This window comes from Euprymna scolopes, chromosome 10 (assembly GCF_053919585.1).
Source record: "Euprymna scolopes isolate OS-2025 chromosome 10, ASM5391958v1, whole genome shotgun sequence".
NCBI lineage: Eukaryota > Metazoa > Mollusca > Cephalopoda > Sepiida > Sepiolidae > Euprymna > Euprymna scolopes.
Window position 1 is genome coordinate 137,447,994 of NC_136491.1, and position 23,745 is coordinate 137,471,738.

At 34.6% G+C, this 23,745-nt stretch overlaps 1 long non-coding RNA gene across 1 annotated transcript in view; it reads left to right on the plus strand.

The window, feature by feature from the left end:
* The first annotated feature begins 1,197 nt into the window (after positions 1-1,197).
* The window catches only part of LOC145286302 (uncharacterized), an 81,281-nt gene continuing 58,733 nt past the window's right edge, over positions 1,198-23,745 (plus strand). Inside the window, exon 1 of the long non-coding RNA XR_013869137.1 lies at positions 1,198-1,392. This is a non-coding gene — a long non-coding RNA (uncharacterized LOC145286302). The remainder of the gene's footprint in view (positions 1,393-23,745) is intronic.

The window sequence follows — 23,745 nt, forward strand, 5'->3', positions numbered from 1 at the left end:
CATTTATTTTTTATATATATATATATGTGGGGGGGGTCATAATACACACACACATACCACACACACACACACATATATATATATATATATATATATATATATATATATAAATAATTGTACATGTGTGTATGTCATAATACACACACACACACACACACACACACACACAAGCATGTCATAATACACACACGCCTGTGTGTATGTGTGCAAATATTAGAATGGCATTCATTGCATTCTGAGATGAATACTATATTACTCCAAAGATAAAATGAAATGAAATAATAGTAACAATTCAATGCGCCCCCTATGAGGGGTAATGGAAGTGGCCTTTATGAACAAAAACGTTCCCCAGCCCTGCTCCGAACGCATCAGTAGTAATTTTCAAGGGGGTGGAGTAAAAATACACTTCGCTACGCCCATCCCAACTTTAGTATAAATTTAGGGTTCAACAAGCGCACCTTGTGTAAACATGTCTTTTAACATCAGTTAGAAAAACTAGCCGAAGTTATTGAGAATGGTTATCTTGATGTTCGTCTTTGCTTAGCCTGTAAAATGCCAGCAGAAAATGTAGAAAAGAAAAGACAAGCATAATTTTGTAGGTCGCTCATTGGTGAACGTATGCCATTAATTTGCATATGCACACAATTGGTAACTGTTAAATGGGATGAATTTTAAAGCATGGCAGTTGAGTGGAGCTTTTTTTAATTTTTATTTTATATAATTATTATTATCTATTTATTCATTATCACATTAGCAGGAACTGGCAATTTCACAGTGGCATCGTTCATATGTAATATATTGCCGCTAGATAATATATCAAAGTTATCATGTTAGTAAGGAGGGGTGGGGGCGATAATGTGGGTTACAATTTTAAAAACTGATTGTCGAAATTCTCGTTTGCTGCTCGATGCGCGCGCATTCGCGTCGAGTTGAAAATAAGCGCACAGTGTTTTGATTGGCTTCGTCAGACAGCAGCAAAACCCGAGCTATTGACGTCATGCGCCGGACAAAGCCGAGTTAATGCTGAGTTACGTCTGTTTCGTTAAATGCACAAGTTTCGATGGTTTCTCCTGGAGATGTACAAATGGATAGTGTTACAAAAAAAAAAAAAAAAAAAAAAAAAATTGACTTAACAAGTCTTGAAAAAAAAAAGGTATTATTATACAAACACCGTGGCAGCGTTAGGGTTAGGGTTAATTCGCTGTCACGGTGTTTGTATAATAATACCAAAAAAAAAATTAAAAAAAATACTGTTACAAAAAAAAAAAATTGTACTTACACCTAACAATTATACGGTTAAAAAATCTTTTCTTAAAAAAAACAAACTTTCTGTTGATAAATATTTTAGGGGAAGAAAAAAACAATGAAATGAATATATTTTCATTTTTCAAGGTAGGTTTTATTTTTTTTTAATTTTTATTTTTGATTTGCATTTGTATTTTTTCCGGTTGGTTTTGTTTTTTTTTTCATTGTCTGCGTCTGTTACGATGCTCGGCTGACACCAATAATTGCCGGTCTCGCCCGATCCATGCTTGACGAGAATTCGGGTAAAATTATGCAAGAATATCTTTAAAATTTTTTTGGGGAGGGGGGGGGGGGTTATTTCAGCCTTAGGGTCTAATGTGTTTTATATGAAAATAAATAATGGTACTAGTGCAGTAGTGCACTTATTGATCCGTGCTGAAATAATAACGTTATTTAAAAAGCCATTCTTAACATGAGGAGGGTATTTTGTACCTATCCTATACTTTAACCTTACAATTGAATAAAAAAACAAAACTTTAATTAAACTTGGAAATACTATCTAAAAAATAGCGCGGATCAGTAAGTGCACTGCACTAGCACCTAAATTTTTAGAAATTTTTATGAACCGTTTCGGTAAATGTTTACTTTAACTACAACAGAACACCGACCAATAAAATTTGGTTTTTGGTAGGTTTTTCGGGGTCGCTGACAACGAATCTGATATTGAAACCCGTCGCAAATTTACCGTTTGCATGGTATTAACCCCCTGAACCCTAATAACTCACCGCCATCGTTTATTCTATTGATTCTTACATGATGCGTTTGTGCGACACCACCCGTCCCCCCTGCCCCTCCACCTCCCTACCCCCAATGTAAACAGAATTTTTGTGAAAAATTAAAGTTTTTCCGCTCGGTGTATGTCGGCGCGTTACTTAGGTAAAAACGGTAAATTAAACTGCAGAAGCACATTCTTAACATGGGGAGGGTGTTTTGTACCTATTCTGTACTTTAACCTTACAATTGAATAAAAAAAAATATATATAAAACTTTTAATTAAACGTGGAAATACGATAAAAAAAATAGCGCGGAATACTCTCTGCGTTAGCACCCCCTTTCCTACGTGGGTGATAAATAATTGATACATTTGTTTATCGATTATTTGAATGTATATTTGAATGAAACTTTTTTTCATCCTAATTCTGAGTTTCTTTATTGAAGTTTCAGTTAAATCGACCCCCCCCCTCGTGAGGTGATAAATAACTGGACTCCCAACATATTTTTTATTCGTGACTATTTTGCATCCACGGGAAACATAAGTTGGTGCAGACTGCAGCTTTAAGAAGTAGGTTTCACAGACGAGCCTCGTTCTGACATTTGGAAAATTCCGGTTAACACTCGGTGAAGCTTTAGGTGTGTCAAAATTTTGGGAATTTTTGACACCCCTAACAAAAAACTGCGAATAAAATATTAAAAAAACTCGTAATTTCTCTAGGTTTTTTATTTTCTTTACTTCCAAAACGATTAAAGTTGTTTAAAAAAAATAATAGAAATATTTTTTTTTTTTTTTTTTTTTTTTAAACAGTGTTTACAAAATGCCGGCGCGCCTGCATACAGTCATTTTGTTTACGTAATGAAATCAATTGAATTTTACGAGTTAATTTTTTTTTTTCAATGTTTTCACTTTAAAAATCTATCAATTTTTCTATTGGTTCAATTTTTACGATATTTTCAGGTTCAATCAGTTAGATAGAAAAGTAACTTATCTTGCCTTTGATAACATTTATGTTATATATTTGTTTTTTGACAACTTTTTCGAATCTATATGTACAGTAATACAAAACCCAAAATTCATAATGATTGGTTCATTAGTTTTAAAAAATAATAGAAATATTTTTTATTAAAAAAAGTGTACAAAGTGCATGCGCGCGCTCATGCAGCTATTTTTCCACGTAATGAATTGAATTTTACGATATAAATTTTTTTTTTCACTTTAAAAATCTGTCAAAATTAATCTATTGATTCAATTTTTACGATATTTGCAGGTTTAATGTGAAATTTCATGCTCTTTCCAATAAATCGAATATAATATTCTAGACTAACGTTTTTTTTTTTGTTTTTTTTAAATTCACCCCTCCCTCATTTTGAAATGTCTATTAAAATGAAAATAATTTTCTCACTTAAGGTTTATATCACAAATTGAAGATAAAAGATCAATAAATAAAATAATCTAATTTAAAACAAAAACAAAGGAATAGTTATGTGCAAATTTACCTGTAAAGTCCAAAATTTAAACCCTTTTTAAAAAAAAAAACACGTTGATTTTTTTTTAAGTGGAACCTCATATTTTGAAAATATTGTCCAGTAAATATTAAGCACTTACTATAATTTTTTTCTATTTCATTCAATGTTGTTTTATTTTAGATATTTAAAAAAAAAAAAATGCATTCCATAAAGAAGAAATAAAAAAATTTAAATCAAAAACCCATGTACTTTAAGAGAATTTAAAAAAAAAAAAAAAAAAAAAAAAAAAAATGGAAAATTTGTCGAGGGGTTTGTTTATAAAAGTAAACTTATGAGTGAATGTGATCATTTTTCAAGTACGGTGACCTATATTGACTAACTTTTGTTGACAGCAAACATGTCAGAAATAGAAAGGGGAGATTAATAATGGCGCTTTTAGGCCACCGTAGTTCTTAGCTGGAAGAAAGGGAGACAAACCCACTCTGTGACCATCTGATATGACAATTTAGTCGCAGTATTTTTGAATCCTTGCTTAAAAAATTATTTTATTAAAAAGTACATGGAATATAAAATATAAATATGGATAAATTCTTAACAATGAAAAATGGAAGAACTCATTGATTAGTATTTTTTATAGGTAAGTGATTTTTTGAATATATATTATAGTCGAAGTAAGTTAAAATTCGTTGATTTTCTTGAAGTCTTTTTGAAAGAAAACCGATTTTAAAAAACAAATATTACATATATTTTGCTATTAAACCTGTTATTTTAAAATTTGGTCTTTGCTTCTTTTATTGAAAAAAAAAAAGGGGTTTAAATTGCATTTTTCAAGTAGTTATAAGCTTCGAAAGATAGTAAGTCTAATTATTCAAGTTTTTATCACGCATTTTTAATGGCGGCTTCTGACACTGCTACCCATACAAATATATAAACATGTACATATCCTAAAGATAGGAGACTAGTGACAAGCGACAGGACGCAATACTCGGATACTTGTAGGAGCCGACGACGTCACATCAAAACAATTGATAATGTTAATTAATTTAGGCGCGAATCCTATACGCTCTGTAACATGAGACAAGAACAGAAGACAATGGCAAGCTCCCCAGAAAATGGCTTCCAGACCATCATAGAATGGGACCGCAAATGGATGGTAACATTTAATGCTAGTAAGACCCAGATGCTCTCCTTTAATAATTACAAGTAGCCTTTCCAACCACCGATTCCATGGCAAATAACACCCTACGCTACCCAATATATATTTCTTTATGTAAATATAGTCATATCTTGTTAGGATGTGCAGACAATTTCCGTTCATTTTTTTTTATCTCATCAGGCAAAAAAAGTTAAATTAAAAAGTTCTGAAACTTAAAAAAAAAAAAGATTACCATGTCTAGCATGAGGCAAGAACATTAAACCACGCTATACATGGTAAAATTATTTCTCCTCTAAAATCAAAAGAAAGTCCTTAAACTTTTTAATTTTCAGTTTTTTTTTCTGGCCTGATGAGATCAAAATAACGGTTTGAAAAAGATACAAAGGTAAATACGTTTTCTGACGCCGTCATAAAATGATAAAAAAAAAAAAAAAAAAAAAAAATGAGCGGGTAGATTCTGTTGATTGGTACCGTTGATAAGAGGATGAAAATCCGTTCAGATACGTATTAACCTTTGTATCTTTTTTTTTTTACAAACCGTCTGGTGAGATGCCTCTCTGGAATATTTATGAACAACATAAAGTTAAAAATTGTCTGAATGGTGTCTAAACAATTAACCCTAATGAAAAATACACAATATGATGCCAAAAGTTTTTCCTTATCTTGGTTTTGAATGTGTGCGCGCGTGTATAATATATATACCGAAATTTAAATCCTAAAAATAGGATAAAAATCTGTTCAGATACGTATTGACCTTACCTTTTTTTCAATCTGTCTGAAATGCTAATCCGGAACAAAGCTTAAAATTGTCCGAATGGTGTCAAAATAATTGTAACACTATTAAAAATATATTAAACTGTTGAATAAAAATATTTAATGATTTTTTATAAAGCTGAATGTCTGTGTGTCTGGTCACGAATAGGCTCCTATATGGTTGACTATTAAAAAAAAAACTGATTCGAGACACAGGAATGGGTATGTCTGATCTGGCAGAACAGAGGTTCATTAAAATTGTGGGGTCTGCGTCCGCGCTTGATCCACAAAGTGTGGAAAAAAAATTAAAATTAAAAAAAAAAACGTTTACAAGTGTTTTTGATATAGATGTACATAAGAATACTTTGATATGTATGTTTTAACTTGAATAGGGATGGTATAATAAAATTGTGGGGTATGCATTCGCGCCTGATCTCCATAGAATGGAAATAGGCACAAACTTTAAAGACTTTTCATATCTATCTGCGTAAGTGTACTTTGATAATTATGTTTCAGTTTGAAGAAATATGGTATAATAAAATTATGGGGTGTTCGTTCGCGCCTGACCTCCATAGAATGGAAATATGTCACAAAGTTTAACAAGGTTTTTTTAATCCACAGAATATTGTGATAAGTGTTTCAGTGTGAACAGGTATGGTATAATAAATTATGGGGTTTATCTATTTTTACTTTCATCGTATTTTGCTTTTGTTTTGATACCCCCAAATTCAACCCAAATTTGCAACCCTTCCTTTTCATTACCTATCATACTTTCATAAATCATGTCCATTTTCTGTAGGCTGTATTTGAACCCAGTCAACGACGGGTACTTTTGCTAGTATACATATAAGAGAGAGAGAGAGAGAGAGAGAGAGAGAGAGCAGGTTGCGATTTAATGTTCTGTTTCTAATGTCAGATCTTCGCTTTAAGCATTAAAGTACAAGGAGAAATTAAAATTGTGATTGATTTAGAGCAGGATTTCCCAACGAGTTTCGTGTACCGCCTACAAGGGCGTTACGAGACTTCAGGTAGGCGGTGGCCAAATTTATCGTATAGGCGGGCTGAGATCCATTGGGGGAGGGGATGTAAGACTGGGAGCTTCTAGTAACATTACTAGGTGTTTGGGATTCGCAATTCATGTGGAATTTAGTTGCACCACACTAATTTTTTATTGGAGAAATTAATTCAAACATCAAAACCTTTAATGTTGACAAAATGTCTTAAGTGTTTTTCTGAGTCTGATTTCTAATTCACATTTTCAACGAGTCTTTCTCATCTAGCGAATGTTTCTTTGCAAACGTGACTAAGCTGATAGACCATGATTACGATTTCTATACAAGGAGTATGTTGATAATAACAAGGCTTGAATAACGTTAAAGTACAGTAGGATTTATTTACAAAGTGTTTATAAAATTGTCTTTTGTTTACTTCGCACAAATATAGTTGAAAATTTTATTTATATTTTGAAATTTCATATACAACTTTTGATAATTTTGTTTTTTGGTACGTACAATTCATAGATGCAAACGAGTAACATTTAGGTTTTATACTGTTCTGCCGGATTAGTGTCACTTATAAATAAATAAATACCGTTATGTAAGGATGCATGTAGGGAGGGGTCAATACTAGGTACTCGAGTGTTCGGGGCGGGGTCGTTTTCCGAATAGGTTTGGAAACCTTGATTAACAATTACAAATTCTTTTTCTTAAAAAAAAAAAAAAAAAAAGTGAAAAAAAACAGAAAGAAACGACAGTCGCGTTTAGAGAGTGAAGATGTACAGCGATCAAGTTTTTAGGGAAAGGAAAGGAAAAAAAGATAAAAAGTAGAAATGAGTAAAGAAAAAGAAGAGGTTGACAGTTTTAGAAGGGGAAAAGGTTTTTTTGTCGTAATTTCTAAGATGAAGCCGTTTTAACTCTTTACCGCCAGAATTTAATTTATTAAGTAATAAATTTTTTAATCATGAAACCTCCACGTGAAGAAATGAGCGAGCAACTGACGTACGAACATAAAAAAAAACTCCTCATTCACTTGTTGAACCACGTGTTTGAAGACCAGTTGGCTGACAAGCCATAAGAGTAAGATATATATATATATTGAAAGCAGTGGCGTATCTAGGGTATGGTAGGCATGGCCCGTGCCATGGGAGCAAAAATTGCTTGATAAAAATTAAAATTTGAACATATGCGTAATTACTGGAGCGAGTTTTTCTGCATAATTCCGATATATTCAAACCGGAATAAACGGAAGGCCACCATCCTTTTTTATGCATTCCATGTCAAATCATCCAGGGCTTGACACCCATACCCTCAGATTTGGCTGTAATTTGCAGTGCAGGTAGACAATATAGAAACTAAGAAACCCTGAAAATTTGAGCATCTAATTCCAAGCGGTTTCCGATTTAAAGCATTTTTTGTTTTCGTTTTTGCTGCATAATGTGGCGCCCGGGATAAATTGTGATGTCATTTCTTTGAATATTTTCTGATTGAAAGATCGTGTGGCTCTGAAAATTTGCACAGGTAAGTATTTTGACCCAAGTAATCCAAAAATGGCATCAGATTTGCTAAAAAGTGAATCCTTATAGAGATATTAAGGGTTTTTGGATTTTTTACCCACATGCACCAAAATCCAATAAAAAAGGGTGTGGCTGATATGGTAATGCATTTTTTTTTTCATATATTTTTTCTAGACACAATAAATTACCTCTGGACCAAAAATGGTAAAAAGTTCTTGTTCCGTTCACTCACAGTTTCTGTTGAAAGTCGGGTCTATTTTCGATGATAATGAAAAATAGTCCCTCCCCTATTAGATGTAATAATTAATTTAGACATTTGCTAAACTGACATCACACCTTAATTTTGGAATAAATTTGCAAGTAAGCCAGATACTAAAAAGTTCTGATAACAATTTCAACAATTTCACAGGCCTATAGTCTTCAAAATTAATTGATAAGGGTTGGAAACACCAAGTTATGATAAAAGTATGCTATTTTTTAAAATAAGAAACTAGTAATAGGATGGTAAAAATCTTAAACTTTTAGTACTATCTCAATCCAACAATTTTTATTAGAAAACTTCTTCAGAAACTTTTTGACCCTCAAAATACCACGGTATTTTGATCCAACTTTTAAAACTTTCGTCTATATCTTCCTGAAAATGCGATTTTTTTGCTCCGATCTTCCAGCTTCCTGAATATTTCTAACCTATCATATAGTGTCAAAAAATCATAAATTTACAAAATAATTTTTTTTCAGGGATGTCCTTGAGAGTAACCCCTATAAAATTCTTAAATTCCAAAATAATAAAAGTGACCTAAAATGATCTAAATTATTAGCCTAATTTCCAATTTCAAAAACGATTCTGAAAAAAAAATGTTAAACTTTTCCATAGCTGGTACTAAAAGATAAAATGAGGAATATTTATTTTTAAGCTACCAGTACAAATAAAACCTAATAACAAATATATGATGTGGATTTATTTTAGCTGTGTAGGAAAAAAAAAAAAAAACAACCATAAAACATGACCTTTTGATTTCTATCCAGTCCTTCAGCATTGACAAATCTAACAAGAAGGTGCTAAAAGGTCTTAACTTTGGTTTTTAAGCTGCTGGCTATTTATTGGTTGAGGCTGCTCTCTGTTTACTGGTTTTACAAACCAAGTTCTAAATATATAACAGGGGGATGGGTGAAGATAAAAAACAATAAAAATTAATTTTACTGAAACCGTTTTGCCAGTTGAGTTTGTCTTGGAACTGACAAGACCCACAAATACAGACTAGAAGATTGAAATTTTGTCAGCCACCATAAAAATGTAAGTTATATTTTAATCTAAATGTAGAATTTAAGTAGATATTTTTACTATATAAAACTACTATTTATCTTCTTCTTCTTCTTCTTAAGTTTTCAGTAAAATTCTCTCTCATAAACAGAAGTGGTATTCTACATTTTATTTTAAAAGATTACACATGAACACACTGAAAAACTTGACAAAGAAATACATCAATTCTTTTAGAATTTATTCACATGTAAATTTAATTTAAAATATTTCTTAGTTATTTAAGTATTTTCGGATAGTTAATAAAATAAATTTGGTATGTATGCAGAATATAAGCCGTGCTGAAATAATGTTATTTAGAAATTCATTTTTTTTTAAATGAGGAGGAGATGACATTTTATAACTTTTCTTCTTCCACCTAACAATTAAATAAACAAAAATGTTGTAAATTAAACTTGATCTTATCAAAAAATATCATGGTCCGCATTCTGCATGAGCACCAATAAATTTGTTATCGGAAATAAATTCTGGGCATTTTTGAGAATTATTCATTTATTTTGCAAGATGTGGCTTAAAGATTCCACTGGAATAAAAATCAAGCTACATTGCATCCATTCATCTGCTACTATAGAAATATAAGTGACCGTGAGCATATTAATTTGTAATAATATCTGGAAAAAAATTGTTAATTGCTTTAAAAGTAAGAATGGTCATGGTATGGGAAATCAATTTTATGTTAAATTTAAATGCAAAACTCATCTCTCAATCTGCATACTAAAATAATTGTTTTGGTTATGAAGGTCAGGTTATTATAATTTTTTATAAGTTTCCCATTAGTTTTTGATTTTGATGGTGATTAAAGCCTAAAGTTTTTCTCCAAAAGAAAACATGTATTTTTACAAAAAAAAAGTTATAATGAAAATGTTTACGAAAATTCTAAAACTTTGAAATTTAGCTATATTTTTGATTTTTCGTATCTTTCTTCATAACTTTTTTTTTCACGTGTGAAAATACATTTTTTTTTTTCTTTTGAAGATTATTTTAGACTTTAATCTTTCGAACACAATCAAAAACTACTCGGAAGCTTATAATGATAAGCCGGCTGTCATAAACTGCACCCCATCCGTTTTTAGCGGCTAGGACGCATTTTGTCAACTTTGCCGTTTGTTTTGTCTTTCCGCGAAAGATAAGCGAACACAATAAAAATGCCAGAATTATATTCACTAAATTAACTATTAAAAACCCTGTTACATCCACATCGCATATACTTTTTATCTTTTGTTAATTTTATTAAATTTCATTATTCGTATTACCATCAGGACTTAAGGTTATTTTTACAGATCAAACCATGAAACGAACCATAACAAAGAAAAAGCAAAGTGGGGCTGAAGGACGAAAAAGGCGAAAGCGGGAAGCAGAAGCTGAAAAGTCAAGTAAAGTCTTAATGCGTTTGTTCAAGAAGCCTGCACCTTCTGTTAGTACTGTTGAATCTGAAGATGGTTCAAAGGCACAATCTAATGGAGATCCTAAGTTGAGGGAGAAGGCTTGTCATGTTGGGAGCATGGAATCAGAAAACGACAAAGTACATAGATTTATGGAATCTGATGCACCAGAGTTGATTGCAGAACACGATATTGGACTCTTAAATTTTAGTAAGGATACTGGAAAACCTATCTTGTCAGATAAAATGAGAACAGAAATCACAAAGCTTGGTTCAAAATATTTTCAGAACAGTCATGGACCTTTTCTGCCTATAAATAATCGCACAATGAGTAGTAACTGGTTCAAGAGGAAATTAGCAAATGGCGAGGAGGTGATTCGCTCTTGGCTAGTGTATTCGCCTTCCAAAAAGTCTGCATATTGCATCTGCTGCCTGCTCTATTCCCGCTCAGAGCATGAATCCACATTGCAGCAGGAGGGTGGATTTAGTCAGTGGAAAGCACCTGAAAGGATGACCGTTCATGAAAATGCTAAGAATCATCGAGAGTGTTTTACACTGTGGAAAGAGCTGGAAAGAAATCTGACTGAAAAAAAAGGGATTCTTGACGTAGAACTCCAGTTACAAATTGAAAAAGAAAAGCAGAAATGGCGTGACATTCTCATGAGAATATTACACGGTATCAAATACTTGACAAAACAGAACCTTGCTTTGCGAGGACACAGGGAATCACTTCAGGCAGATGGTAACTCAAATGTGGGTAATTTCCTTGGTCTAATGAAATTTCTTGCCGTCTTTGATCCTGTGATGCGAGAGCACCTCGCTCTTATTGAAAGTCATCCTTACGCATTATCTTACATTTCCCCAGGTGTTCAGAATGAATTTATTCATATTATGGCATCTACCGTTTGCAAGAATTTACTAGACAGCATTAAAAAAGCTAAGTATTATGGTCTTCTATTTGACTCAACCCTGGACCAGGCACATCGTGAGCAGATTTCAGAAGTTGTAAGGTTTGTGGATATTGATTTTGAAAGGAAAACAGTTTGTGTTAGAGAGTCCTTTCTGGGTTTTCTCCATATACGTCAGAAGGATGCTGCAAGCTTCGTTGAAGTTATCATGCAACAACTGGAGAAAGACCAGATGAAGATAGAAGATTGTCGGTCACAATGTTATGACAATGCTGCTGTGATGGCGGGACACAGAAGTGGTGTGCAGCAAAAAATAAATGAAAAAAACAAGCTGGCAGTGTTTGTAAATTGTGATAACCATTCACTTAACCTTGTAGGTGTTCAGGCAGCCAGGCAAGACACAGAAATGGTCTCGTTCTTTGGAGTTATTGACTCCTTGTATAGCTTCTTTTCCCGTTCCACACAGCGGTGGGAGAAATTAAAAGATGCTGTCCCACTGGTTTTAAAGGCTGAAGTAGAAAGCCGTTGGAGTTCTAGAACAGAAGCAGTGAAGCCTGTACAAATGTATCTTGACAAAATCGTTGATGTACTAGACAGCATGATAGAAGATGTCAGCCAAACAATTGATACCCAGAGTGACGCTAAGCAACTAGTAAATCGCATTCTAACATACGAGTTTCTAACATTGTTGGGTTTTTGGCACAAAATACTTACGCCAATAGATAGTGCAAAAACGATTGCAAGACAAGACAATGAATTTTCACAATGCTGCCCTAGACATAAAAGGCCTAAGAGATCATTTCAATGATGCAAGAGAAAATTTAGTTGATGAATGCTTGGAAGATGGCAAGAACCTTTGTGAAAAATGGGACGTTGAAATCAAAAGAAGGACAAGGGGAAAAACAAGAATGGCTGGTGAAAATGCACGAGATGCCGGGTTATCAAGAACAGATGAAATGAAACGAGTCATGAAGGGAGCTCTAGACCGCCTGCACAAAGAGATGGATGATCGATTCTCCCGGTTATTTGACATCGATTCCAAATTTGGCTTTCTGTTGGATGTCCAAGGCCTTTGTTACGGTCCTGACTCATCTGACTGTGAACAATTAGAGTCTATGTGTGAAAATTTAGGAGCTGTGTACAGTTCAGACATAGATGGCAAGCAATTATATGAGGAGATTATTGATTGCAAAATGTTGATATCAAGTCGTGCCAACTTAAAGTTATCGCGTCCTGAAGACCTTCTGACATTCATAGTTGAATATGGTGATGAGAGCGTATTTCCCAATCTTCGAATTGCTTTGCAAATAATGTTGACAATGGCAGTATCTATTGCAAGTTGCGAGCGAAGTTTCAGTAAACTGAAACTAATTCTTTCATGTCTCCGAGCCTCAATGAGTCAGGACAGATTGTGTGATCTAGCTTTGATGAGTATAGAAAGGGAAGAATTAGAGAAAACTAACTTTGATAAAATCATATACGAATTTGCTTCCATAAAGGCACGAAAAGTGTTATTTTAGAATGTTATTATTGAAACAAAAAAGGCCGGATTTATTGAGGTTTATTGTGGTATGTTTGTTATCCTTCAATTTCTTCATAATAAAAATAAATGAAGTATGTTGTAGTCCTTTCTTTTTGGATAATTTAGAATTTTATTTCTTAAAGCAAGAATAACCATATAATTACTTTATTAAAACATTCATTTCATGGTTTATCTTTCGTTAAAATTGTGCCTGTATTATAATATTATGTAGGTTAGGTATATCTAAGGTATAAATTATTAAGAAGGGGCGCACATTCAAACTTTGCCATGGGCGCCATTTTACATAGTTACGCCACTGATTGAAAGGCGACTTGAAAGTATAATTTGGCGGTTAAGGAAGAACCGGAACGTATGGTTTTTTGTTTCTTATTTATTTCATCTTTATCATAGTTCATTGTTGACTTACGTGTTGTAGATCGTGTATTGGTATTGTCAAAAGATAAAGAAATAAGAAATTTCACGAAGTTCCCAGCCATTTTGAGGAATGCTGGGTCGGTGGGCATCGCGTATTGGCGAACTGAGAGGCAAAAAAAAAAGTTAGGTCTTTTTTTTTTTTTTTTTTTTTTTTTTTTTACATAGGCATCACTACTTATCAAGGCCAAGAGGCCACTCAAGGATAAGGATTAAAGAATGTACAGTAGAAATTGGACAATATAGTAACCGTTAGTAATGGAAATTCGGTAAATTTGTAAACTTATATGGAACGGCTCATCAAAAACTTGTTTACATTAGACTTGAAGACAACCATATTATAGTCAGCTGGAAAGCAGGTAAACGGAAGACAGTTCCATAGGCGTGCAGTTCTAAGAAAGAAGCTTTGTAGCAGAAACAAATAGAACTCTTTTTCTTGTGCGTCAGTGCCTCCCCTGACTGTGCGATATGGCACATACTGACCAATCAGAGGCATAGCGCAGGGACCTTCCTTACCCCCTAAGGAACTCTAACTGCTTCCGTTCCGGACGAAAAAAACTCCTTCCTTTTTCCAGCCAGACACCAAAGAGAGCGGACCTGTTTCCTCACTCTCCCTCTCTGCCTACACCGGTATCGACGATTCCAACTTGGGAATAACTACCGGGCAAAGGCAGACAAGTTTTATCCGAGTTATCTTTTGGGCATCTTACCCTGACTCGCTTCAATAAACCTTTTCCTTGTCAAGTTTTACAAAGTTGTTTGTTCGTTTATTCAGTAGCTTGTGTTGAATTATTTTATTAGGGAGTGCCCAAAAAGCACTAACTTAACTCCCTAAAGCTTTGTTCATGGAATCTACGTTTAGGTTTAGGCACAGGTAAAGAGTGGGGGTAATTATTGATAGTGTTTTCTGCTACACGGGTGTTTCTTGTGAAAGTTTGGCGAGGGGGGGACCATAGATTGGAGCTCAGTCGAGCACCTGCCATGAAAATAACTATAAAGCAGAGACAAACTCGCAACATCTTTTCTTGAGAAAGAGGTTGCAGGGAAGAGAAAAGGACATCCCCTATGAGGCTACGAAGTCTATTTTGGACTCTATCAAGGCAGAATGTCCTTTCTAGCAGCTCCTGCCCAGATGTGTCACCAGTACTCCATCCTTGGATGTACCTCGCTCTTATATAGATAGAGAATTGCATCAGCAGTGAGATATCTACTGGATCGATAGAAGGATCCCACCATTTTTCCAGCGGTCTTGGAAACAGATTTAATGTATGTGTTCCATTTAAGATCAGGAGTAAAGGTCAAGCCTAGAAGCTTGTCAAAACATGAGGCCTCCGCAAGACGACAGCCATTCATTTTAATTGATGCCAGATGGGGATCAGAGCGTTTATGATGTAAAGATAAAAGCTTGTTTTAGATGCATTAAAAGTAACAAGCCACCTCTTTCCCCATTGTACTACTTGCTCAAGATCAGAGGAGAGAGAATAGGAGAGAACTTGGTCATTTATGGTCTTAAATGTGCTACCATAGATAGTAGTGTCATTAGCATAAATGTCTACGAATGATGTAAGGATGTGATTTGGAAGATCATTAATGTAGATTAGGAAAAGAGTTGGGCCCAGGATGGATCCCTAAGGGACTCCAGCATTAATACTGTGAACTACTGATTTCTGCCCATCAACCACTACTTTTATGAACCTATCAGAGAGAAATGATTTAATAATTGAGAAGACATTTCCAGCTATACCATAGCTGGAGATCTTGTGAAGTAAACCTTTTTGCCATACTCTATCAAAGGCCTTTGATATGTCAAGAGCAATTGCCCTAGAAAGGTAGCCTCTGTTGAGAGATTCGCTAATCGTATGAGATATAACTTTTAGCACATCTGCTGTAGATCTAGCAGAATGGAAACCATGTAGCGTCTCACTAAGGTTATTTTTGTTGAGATGGTTGATTACTTCTCTATTTAACACAGATTCCAGCAACTTACTCATGATGCACAGGAGACTTATTGGCCTGTACTGAGAGGGAGATGAGCGATCACCTGAATTCTTAAATACAAGGCATACTGATGAAATTTTCCAGGTTGATGGAAAGCAATTTTCCTTAAGACATGCAGTAGCTATTAATGAATAAACTGCAATGGAAGTGAAGATGAATTGATTTCTTGAAGTGAAACAAAAGGCATAAAGAAATAGCAAATATGACAGGAAAGTCATGGATAGTTGGAATATTTAACGAGAGGTTGAAAAAGTGCAGTCTGCATTCCCCGTAGAGTTATGAAGATTTACTGGTCAAAGATTTGATGGGACATTGGATGTGTCATCGTGAGGTGCGAAGGAAAAATGTATGTGCAAATACATTAAAGAGATGTAGAGCAGTGGAAACCCTGTACATGGGCATTGTTTTCACCGTCTGTGCAGGAGCTATGGACGACTCTGCAGCCGTCAGTGAATGAAAAACTAGAGAACAACGCATCGATGAGATAGAGAAATTACATATGAAAGTGAAAACAAAATTAAATAAGGATGCAGAGAGGTATATGATTTATACGGATCCTTAGAGAAAAAGAAACCGACGGTATTGATGTCATTCTGATTTTTATGATAAAGACAAAAACTGTCGCCAAAATAATTTAAATATAAATAACTTGAAGTATTCAAACTGTCGAATAGAAAGTCAATCGGTCTAAGAATTTTTATAGAGAAAGATGAAACGATGATTTACTTGAGAATAGTGTTAAAACATTTAAACTGTCGAGTAGAAAGTCATAAAGAAACCGACGGTACTGATAGTATCCTGATTTTTTTTTTTTTTGTAAAAGAGAAAACGATTGTTGCTGAGATTTCTATTTATTCCATTTTCATCCGAAACAAGGCACAGTGTCACTTTGCTGTAGGGTTACTATCGAGGATATAAGTTTTAGAGATACTATGTAGGGAGTCGTGCAGCAAGATGTCTGTTCACATTACACTTGAACATTTGCATGTTAGTATATTTGAGAAAACAGGAACCCGGAAAGGAGTTCCAAATCTAACAGTTCTGAAGAAGAAACTATGAGTAAAAGGACTTCTTACATCTAGGAATCTCTACTGTGTAGGGGAGGGATTTTGTCGATTGTCAAGTTTGTCGAAGGGTAATTACGTTGAGGGGGGGTACAAGGGCTTGTAGTTCGTCAGAACATCCACCATTAAAATACTTGTAGAACTGGCAGAGGGATGCAACATTTCGTCAATGGGAGAGAGGTTGAAGCTTGGATACAGTTTGGGACCTATCAGGTTGGCAACTCTCTTTTGAACACTGTCCAGGAGCAAGAGACTAGTAGCAGGTCCACCAACCCAAATGTGACAACAATACTCCATACATGGGCGAATGGTGGCCTTGTAGAGATACAGGATACTTTTAGGCATAAGTAACCTTCTAGCATGGTAGAGAGAGCCCACTTTCCTCGCAGCAGCCCTGGCAATGCTCTCAATGTATCTGTTCCAACTCATTTTCTATGTGAACATTAAGCCGAGGAGTTTGAACAAAGTGCTTTCAGGTAATGTATCTTTAGCCATAGCTATTAATGGTTGAGAAGGTTTCTTGTAATTATTGAAGGAAACAAGCTTAGTCTTTGCAGCATTGAATGTGACCATCCATTTTTTTTACCATTCCCCTACAGATTGGAGGTCATCCTCTAGTGTTTCTGCCATTTCCTTATATATGTGTTCATTCGTTTCCCCACATGCCTGTTATAGAGCGTGATGTCATCAGCAAATATACCCATCTCAGAGACAATTTTATCAGGAAGGTTATTTATGAATATTAAGAATAACAAACGTCCAAGGAGAGACCGCTGAGATACACCCGCATTTATATTATATTGTTTAGATGTATGACTGCCAAGGACAACCTGGATTCTTCTCTTATTTAAGAATGTTTTATGTTAAGTATTCGTCCAGTATGATCTGATTTTCCTGAAAAGACCATCGTGCCATACCCTATCAAAAGTCTTAGATATCTAGGGCTACCACTCTACCCTCCCCTGCTTTGTCCCCTACATGGTATATACAGTTAGAGATTAGTTAGGATATTTGTTGTGGAACGAGCTTGCCTAAATCCATATTGTTGGTCAGTCAGAAGTTTAGCAGCTGTAAGGTGATGGACTAGAGCTTGGTTAATTATGGACTCAAATATTTTGGCGAAAAGCAGGAGGAGGCTAATGGGGCGATAATTTAATGGGTCAGTTCTTTTGCCAGAATTCTTGTAAACTGGTACCACAGAAGCAGTTTTCCAGATGTCGGGAAAGCAAGATACATTAAGGCATTTGTTGTAAAGTTTGGAGAGGACTGGAGCAACCTCAGCGGAGCATTTTTTTAAATAGCACAACCAGAATGAGATGGGGTCCACATGCTTTTGAAGTGTCTAGGTTTTTTATATCATGCACCTGAGAAAGGGTAATTTTCAGATATTCAGCGTGGCGTCAGTCCACAAAGGAAAGCGAGGGAGGGAGTCGTTTGTTGGGTCCAATATGGAGTTTGAGGCAAACCGACTGGCAAGCATGTTAGCCTTCTCGGTTGCTGTGGAAACAACCTCATGATTGTTGGAAAGTGGAGGAATTGTTGATTGCCCATTATTTACTACACTGTTGTTGATTTTCCAGAAATCACAGATTCCTAATTTCTGCGCTTCGATGCGTTTTCTGGTGGTTTCATTATATTCTCGCTTAGCTATGCTATTTCTTTCTTACAATTACTTCTAACTTTTATAAACTTTTGTCTGTACTGGAGTTATGTCGGTTAAATCTTCGGTATGCATGCTGCCTTTAAGCAATGGCAGCTGCACAAGTAGAAGTAAACCATTGGGGAGAGTGGGATTTGCTATAGAATTTCCGTGTGGGAACATGTGCTTCAATTGCTGTTTTGGACCATTCAGTGGTCTCATTTGCACACTGTTTAGCGGGTAGATAAGATATTTCCCCATCGGGCATCTCTGAGATCCCTGATGGCTTCCTAGTCACCCTTCTTATAATACGTTTTGAGCAATGGCTCTTCAGTTTTGGGTTGAGAATTAAAGGCGATTTCTACCAGTATCACAGTGTGATCAGATAACTTTAAAAATAGATAGTTGTAAAAAGAGAAAATAGATAAGGTTGCAGAGAGGTATATAATTTACATCGATCCTTAGAGAAAAAGAAACCGACGGTACTGACGCTGTTCTGATTTTTATAATGCATATAGATAAAGATATTGCGTTCTCAATTGTTAGATATTTTTGTAATCGAGCACTCTGCTGAAGTTGTAGCTAATAACGTTGATGTGCTCAGCACATCGATTGGATTTGAAACCGACGCTAATGATAGTAATTTCAATTTAAAAAACAGAAACAGACTATAACCGAAATAGTTTACAAATAGAAAAATAGATGTAGAAATGTAACTTGACTGTGACACTTTTGGTTGGAATCCCCGAGTGTCTTCCGGGCCTTGATAAGTGGTGACCACCTTGTAAAAAAAAAAAAAAATTTTAATTACCACATTTACTCTGTTTTAATTTTGTTGATTTCGGGCAATCACGTAAAGGTTAAGTGAGATTTTTAATCGTTTATGAATTATGATGTAGATGATTAAAAAATATTTATTCTTAATTTTAGTTAGTTTAAAGGGTAATTATACTATGATTGCCTTCAAACTGGAAAAATTATAAAGTTCAATAGTTAAACTACCACTGAGAATTTTTGCATTTCATAAACTTACATTGATTATTATCCATAGTGCTTGAAAAAAGCATGTCTGACAACAAACGAAATCTTCCACTCTCTGAGACAAATGGCGGCATACTTAATGTAATCAATGGATACTTGCAATGTAGAGGTATTTGACATCTACTCAGATACTGAACTAATACGTATAAAGTGTATTTGAATCAGTTCCCACTTTATTTATACTGTTATATTCATTTACTATCGCCCAGTCGTAAATTACGTTTTAATATGAATTTTTTTTTTTTGCCAGTTGTAAATTACGCTTAAATATGAAATTTTATTTTTTCTAGATTTTGCATATATTATTATAGTTGTGATTTCAAAAGTAAAAAAAAAAAAAAAGCATTTGGGTGCCATTAGCAAGAATTGAAACCAAAAGCAAAACTGTAGCATTCAAAGCTGGTGATGTTACCACTGTACCAACGTGATGTGCATATGAATTGATTAAAAATAAACTAAGATGAATGTTCAAAATATATAACCATTTTTTTTTTTTTTCAATTTTGATCCCTTTTTGATTCTTTAAAAGCTGTTTTAACCAGCCAAAAACCCATACAAGAATGGTTCATAAAAATCCAATCATTTGAGGCCCTTTGTTATGAAAAGACTAGAGTTATCTCCCTTTTCGTCTTCTCATTTCCTTTCCTTACACTTTAAATAAGGCCCTGTCTCATTGGCCAAAGGTGCCGCTCATCGACCAATCACGGCAACCTATTAAGCGGGGCTAGAGATTCCCTTTAAACTCCCTCTCTCGTTCAAACCTCTGTGGAAGAAAGACTTATTATTTCATCTCTCTTCTTTCCAAACTTGAATGGGGCCGTCAAACTGAAGACAAAATAAGAACTTTTTGGGCTTCTTAAAAAGCCACAAACGCAATTGTTTTGCAACCTGCTTATTTTATATTTGTATTTATTTAGAGTTAAATACACTTTTATTGTTCTCCGACTTGTATATTCGTGTTTCTTTTTCGTCTGAATCCTAAGTGTCTGGTCGAAACACAGCATAGTACCGCTCTACGATTTTTAGTTTCGGAGGAGATAAAGTTTGAAAATATGGAGACAGACAGACATAATGAGTTTTATAAAATAGATTTACGACTGAACGAATAAGTGCAACCAGGTCATAAAGAGTTACAGATAATAATTTGAAAGGATGACTGCAGTCGGAAGGGAGTAATTAAATCTAGGGTAAACAGTTAGTTTGTAATGCAAAGATACAATGTTTAAAAGGAACACCAATGTTATTATTGGTTAATCACGTTAGTGATAAGTAGAGCTATGACAACAGCATATTCCTTTCATTTGTTTTTACTCTCAGATATATATCCGACACAGTTAGACACAATTAATCAACCGAGGATCACATCACTCTTCATAAACACATGGATATATACCTGAGAATCAAAACAAGGAAAAGAATATGCTGTTGTCATAGCCCTAGTTATGAGTAAGGGTCTCTGTTAAGTCTCCGTATGAACTAGGAGATGAAAGATTTATTTTTAAGATCAATTAGATCGATGCATCGGAAAGTGTGTGGGTGGGTGGAAATGTTTGTCGTTACCCGTGGGAGAGAAGGGTTGTATCGCCCATTTGACGACAGACCATCAATGATTGAAGAGTTGTTTGGAATATTTTGTAGCAGAGGCGGGGCAGAAGTTTCTAATATTGAATCGCAAGGGATGGCCAAAGAATTCAGCCAATTGCTGTGGTCGTTAAGAATTCTGACTAGAAAGAAAATGCCAGGTTCCCAAGTCGTGACCGGCAGTTTTGAGGGAACCATGCATTTTAAATAATATAGTCGGCCATTTTCTTTAATGTCAAATACAGTTCCATTAGGGTATATCAATTTTGACTTTTTTTTGTCCAAACTTTATATTCATGCCTTATTTAATGGCAGCCTGCACAGAATATGTCTTGCTTAAATGTAGGTATGAAAAGAGCATTTTTTTAGAATACAGTTACAGATTTCACTTTTATTATTTTTTAGTGATATTTTAGCATCGCCTCTTTTCAAGACTATATCATTTATTTGACTACCCTCGGCAAGTTCGACAAAATGACTTTGTAGGTTAAAGTTTGAATCAAAATGAATAAAATCAGATTTCTTGGTGATAACGTGTGCTGTAGCACCACAGTCTACAAGATTTTTACCGTTTGTGGTATTGTCAAAGTTACATGTGAATAGAAATGTATGTTCTTCATCAAAGTTCTCAACGTTTTTATGGAGTCCATTTTTGAGCTTTTATATCGACATTGGAAACTTTTGTGGTTGGGTTGTCTACAATTATAGCAGATATAATAGCAGATAATTTTATTTTTCTTAGGAAAATTATATTTGGGGAAAACATATAATTATAGCAGATATAATATTTATTTTTCTTAGGAAAATTATATTTGGGGAAAACATAATTATAGCAGATATAATATTTATTTTTCTTAGGAAAATTATATTTGGGGAAAACATATAATTATAGCAGATATAATATTTATTTTTCTTAGGAAAATTATATTTGGGGAAAACATATATATAATTATAGCAGATAATTTTATTTTTCTTAGGAAAATTATATTTGGGGAAAACATTATGGTGAGATATGTAATTTGGTGATGTCTGTTTTTGAGAAGCATTTTTGAACTTCATAATATTGCTGGAGTTATTATTGTCCATGAGCATCCGATTCGTAACTGCGCAATGCCACTTTAAATTCACTGAAATTTATGGGTTTGTCTTTTTGCATTATAACAGTTGTAAATGGTTTAAAATCAGCTGGAAGTCCCTTGAGGGTCATTGATATCAATAGGCTATCGCTTATTATTTCACCTGAGAGTTTTAAGGCATTGGCAGTTGTTTCTGCCCTTATAACGTAGTTGGTAATAGTTTCATCCTTATGTTTTAGAGACGTTAGTTCTGTATATAGTGATATAATTTTCGGTTTCCCTTTTGATAAATAATGCTCTCTTAATATGAGCAATGCTTTCTGTCCATCATCCAAGGCATCGCTTATAATCAGAGACAGGCTTCTATCGTCCAAGCATTGAATCAGTTCTGCCAAAATAGTCACGTTCTTTTCGAGAAATTCGGGGTCGTTAGGATTCTCTGTTGGAGATTGTATCACTTTGTGTAGTTTCCGAATCCTTAGATACCCCAGAAATTTTACCTGCCACAATTTGAATTTCGATTTCGAACCATCAAAGAAAAGACAATGGCTGGGTGCATAATCTGTTAAGTGTTGAGACATTATGTTGAACAAAGATGGTGGTGAAGAATCAATGCACTTTCGATCTTTAGTATTAAGTAATTCCCAGTAGCAAAGATGGCGGCGAAGAATCAAATGCAGGTTCGTGACGGAGACAATGGCGAACTGATTGAATCCAAAACTTTACAATTTTTATATTAACTTCGGAAGCTTTTCATTGGTTGGTCATTATAATTTGTGGTCGTCAAAATCATTGGTGTCATGCCCACCATTAGGAGTCAAAAATATAAGGTCTTCTGCTAATATATATTTCTATGTATCTCATTTAATCCCGGGCAATGTTAGGTCTTCTGCTAGTATATCTATCTATCTATCTATCTATCTATCTATCTATCTAAAGACAGACAGATGTATAGCCTTTTATATATATAGATTATGGGAAAATAGTTTTATGAACATTTGACGAATCAAATAGATTATTCAGTTTTAAATAGGAATTTAGAATAAAACATTTACACTTGAACATATTTATATTCTTGTAAATTACGATGACATCCAACTCCCAACTGAGAATACAAATACCTCTAGTTTTATTTTATAGATTATTAATGTCTTAAATTTCAATTTTGTGTATGTGGGTTAGATAATACAGTGTGTATATTCTACGTGTGTATAGAGTTCTTGGAACATGAAATACAATACAACGGTCTGTTTGGAGGGATGAAAACATACTTTTTTTTTGTTTTTTTTTTGTTTTTAATTTTCACCCCAAATAAGGCACATTGCCACTTTGATGTAGGGGGCTACTATCAGGGACATAAGCTACAGGGTACTATGTAGGGAGCTAGGCAGCAAGATGTCTGTTCACATTACACTTCAACTTCTGCATGTCAGTACAGTTGGGGAAGCAGGGACCCGGAAGGGAGTTCTAAAGTCTAGCAGTTCTGGGGAAGCAACTACTGGAGTAGAAAGCTCCCTTATATCTAGGGATCTCTACTGTGTAGGGGTGGGGTTTTGCTGATTGTGAGGTTTCTTGGGGGTATTTACGTCGAGGGGGTACAAGTGCTTGCAGTTCGTCAGAGCATTCACCATTAAAATACTTGTAGAACAGGCAGAGGGATGCAACATTTTGTCGATAGGACAGAGGCTGAAGCTTAGATGACAGTTCAGGACCTATCAGGTTGGCGACTCTTTTTGAACCTTGTCTAGGAGTGAGAAACTAGTAGCAGATGCACCAGCCCAAATGTGACAACAATACTCCTGACATGGGCGAATGGTGACCTTATAGAGGTATGGAATATTTTCAGGCGTTAGTAGTTTCTAGCACAGTAGAGAGAAC